Below are 3,580 nucleotides of genomic sequence, written 5' to 3'. Positions count from 1 at the left end.
CTAGATTTTTTTTTTTCATGATGATGGTGAAGATGGATTACTCTGGTTTAGTTTGTTATTTTAATTTACTTTGTTTTGAATCTAGGGCATTTTATTGAGCATATAGTTCGCTAAGTATAGTGTAGTATACATGTTTGACCAAAGGCCTCAGAGAAACACTTAGTTTTAATGGTTCTGTTGGTTGTTTGTCTTTGTTCTTTAGCTTCAGGTGTTAGTGATTGGTGATATTTTGCTTCTCGTGATTTTTGTTGGTAGTTTGATGGTAAAGCTGGTGGTTCTGCAGCTGTTCGAGTTATGGGTGGTTTTTTGTGTTTCTTGTGGTAGCTTAAGTGATAGTTGCTGAACCTGCTCTTGTTGGTGGTGGATCTATTGATACTGGAAGTGATAGTGGTATGGTTACTTTGGCTTGATTTCAAGCTGATGTAGTTCGTTGATTGTTTATATGTATTCATTGGTTTTTTTCTTTTAATATATAAACTTTTAATAACCTGGAATTTTTGGTAATTTAAACTTTCAGGTGCCGAGCTATCAAAGTGCCAAGCAATCTCATGAAGCTCCCATTTATGGTGCTTTGGATACCATGTATCTAAGTTACTCAGATGAAAAAGATCTTGGGTTTCTTAATGTAGTGTATGGAAGGTATACTCTTGATTCGTTTCACAACTGTTTATGCCTATTTTGCATGCCATCTTCATATCTCCTTTTTTTTATATGATCACTGATGTATTATGATGAAAACTACTTGGTCATACTTATTTTGACGGTTTCACCTGTCTTTTCTCTCCAGGTCTTCAGGAAAAACAAAAGTTGCTGTTTCATTTTTTTGTGATTTTATCTCAGAGTCCTTCTCACTGTCAAAGACGTATACTGCTTCTGCATCCTTGTGGGTGGTTTCTTATTCTCCTTTTCTATTGGGGCACCAATAACCTGGATTCTCCACTTTTTTACAAGACGTCGAATCTGTTGCCTGAATACTATAACCAAGGGGACTCTCAAGGCCGTAAAGATGATATATTTTTATTGAAGGGGCTTGGATAAAAACAAGTGATAACATCAATCTTAGTTGCATTCAAGCAAAGGATCACACGACTGGAAGAGATGGAATTTCATATTATGTAAGTGTTGCTGAGGTATGTATTTGGCCCTTATTCACGGCATTGCAATAGTCTGATGTATGCAATAAGGTTCAGTTTTCTCCTGTTGTGTAATTTGTTATTTGGAGCATGGTCTGCATGCCAGCCTCTTGGTGTGCTTGGAACTGGTTGTGTGGTTATCTAGCCTGTTTGACATTCTCTTCATTTTCTGAACACTTGTGTATGCTTGCCTTATTTGATGATCAGGTAGCTCAAGTTAGAGTAACATCTGAAGAGTTTACTTTCTGTGTGGATGACCTAGCTGTTGGTGCTGAGCTTGATCTTCTTATACATTATCGTGATGTTCTAGGTAGTTATTCGTTCAGCAACATACCAATTGATGATATCCCTTTCACTCTAAGCTTTGAGCTACATTATTGACATCTCGTAAGATTTTTTTGGACTAGGAAACCTATTTCATGAAGCTTATGATGCGGTTCAAATTGATGCTGATACTAACTATCCCGGAGAAATAGGAAAGGACAAACTCATGAAGATATGCGATGTATTTGGAGCAAACCGTCCCCTTGAACATTGGACCTCCAGAACCTCGGCAGAAAAATCTAAGGATAGTAACAACATTCCTCTGCACGAGAACGGTAAGCATTTCTTTCACATGTGCTTCCTATCTAGTCCAGTGTTTGTACTTCTACCGTCATACTAGTTTATAAAGTTTGATGGTGATATCGTTTACTGTCTGCCTGGTTCCACGGTATCATCGGTCTAAAATATTTTTCTATCAAGTATAGGCCTCACAGTATCCATAATTTTAGCGTTGTTCCTTGATGCAGTTTCGTAGGATTATTGGTCTTCTAGAATTAATGACGTTCTTTGATACTTTATCTGCAGCTGTATATACTGATACATTGTTTCCTTTCTGTTTAGGTAAACTCTCCGAAAAAGATTCAGGTTCAATTTTGAATGGCTCTATCAATCGGGAAAAACATAGTAAGGCTTTGTCTTTGTTTTTGTCCATTGCAAGGCGATTTTCTTGTTTCACTTAGGAATCTGCATATTGAGGTTAAGAGCCTTGAGGGTTTGCAGGAAGCATTTCAGATGTTATCATTGTGAATCTGTATATTGAGAAAGAGCATTTGTTTTTTTTTCTCTGTTAATTCATTTTCCAACTACATTTTTTTTTGGATTTCTTTTTCCTTCTGAACATTTTCAAATATATTTGCATGTTCTTTTTATTTCATCGCAGAGAGTAACCCAGCCAAAAGGAAAATGGGGTTGTTCACGAGGATCATTCCAAGAACACCCAAAATGGGACTCATACATCACACTGAATAGTCACAGAGCTGGTGAGGCAGCCATTTTATATGAGAACGGGGAAGATATTGAGGCACTGATGCCAAAACTCCGCCACTCTGACTACTACACGGAGCCTCGAATTCAAGAACTAGCTGCCAAGGAGAGGGCAGAGCCAGGGTTCTGCCGCAGGGTGAACAGGTGCAGAGATTTAAGATCTCAAAGCAGGGTATGCTAAAATTTTCCCATGATCTCTTTGGAGAGTAGCTTTTAGCATTGAATCAACGCAGTGAATGATTTTTCTAGTTGATTAACTGCCTCAAACTACACTCAGGTTGCTCAATTTTGTTAAGTATTACATTCTGCAATATATGAATTGTTCTTAAACAATTGTGATAATCTATAATTTTTCTTGATCGATTGTAATGATAATGAGAATCCTTCAGAATGGTAAATTGGATCTTCTAGTTCATATAGGATGGTATATGCATGTGCAGAATTATTTATATACAGGTGCAGAAATCTGTCGGAATTAAGCCGGCGACAAATTGTTTTTACCTGAAAATTATTGTGCAACGGATATAAACGGGTATTATACGTTGCACAAATCACCTGAAATGAGCAACGATGTAACTGCCACCGAATAAATAAAACGTTGACAGAAATCACAATGGGACCCACAAAAGTGATATCTATAAATAATAAATGTTGCACAAATAAGAAAAATTTATCGTTGCACAACAGTTTATAAACGTCGTACAAATTAATTTGTGCAACGAATATAAAGCGTTGCACAGAAATGCGTAACGCCGTTTTACCAACGGTTCCGTTACACAAATTTTTCGCAACGTTTATAAACGCTACAAAATGGCTGTTTTGGTGTAGTGTAGGCTCATTTCCAGCAGTTATAGCTGCAAGGAATTTTCTATGAACTGCTGAAAAACGATTACAACTAACATGATATGTCAAAGAATAAGGTGTACCTAAGGCTGATGATTGTGTAGGATGAGTGGAAGGTGGACTATTTTCTCGTACAGTGTGCGTCACAAAACCCTTGAGTCTACTAGAAGGAATCTTATGACGTTTTCCTTTACTCATCTCACTGCTATTATTCTCTGCCACATCTTCAGCGGTTGTGTCATTGCTATTAGTATCATTCTCCTCAGGTTGTTCTTGATTTTTTCCTTGCAATTCTG

General features: G+C 37.2%; 1 long non-coding RNA gene across 1 annotated transcript; it reads left to right on the top strand.

The window, feature by feature from the left end:
- The first annotated feature begins 262 nt into the window (after positions 1 to 262).
- LOC113344174 lies at positions 263 to 2,784 on the top strand. Its single transcript, XR_003357691.1, has 7 exons — positions 263 to 390; positions 518 to 639; positions 788 to 1,130; positions 1,341 to 1,443; positions 1,541 to 1,732; positions 2,019 to 2,081; positions 2,338 to 2,784. It is a non-coding gene; the product is annotated as an uncharacterized LOC113344174 (long non-coding RNA).
- Positions 2,785 to 3,580: the final 796 nt, after the last annotated feature.

This window comes from Papaver somniferum, unplaced genomic scaffold (genome assembly GCF_003573695.1).
Source record: "Papaver somniferum cultivar HN1 unplaced genomic scaffold, ASM357369v1 unplaced-scaffold_75, whole genome shotgun sequence".
Lineage (NCBI taxonomy): Eukaryota > Viridiplantae > Streptophyta > Magnoliopsida > Ranunculales > Papaveraceae > Papaver > Papaver somniferum.
Note: the sequence above shows the minus strand (reverse complement) of the source record. Positions and strands in the feature narration are given on the sequence as shown.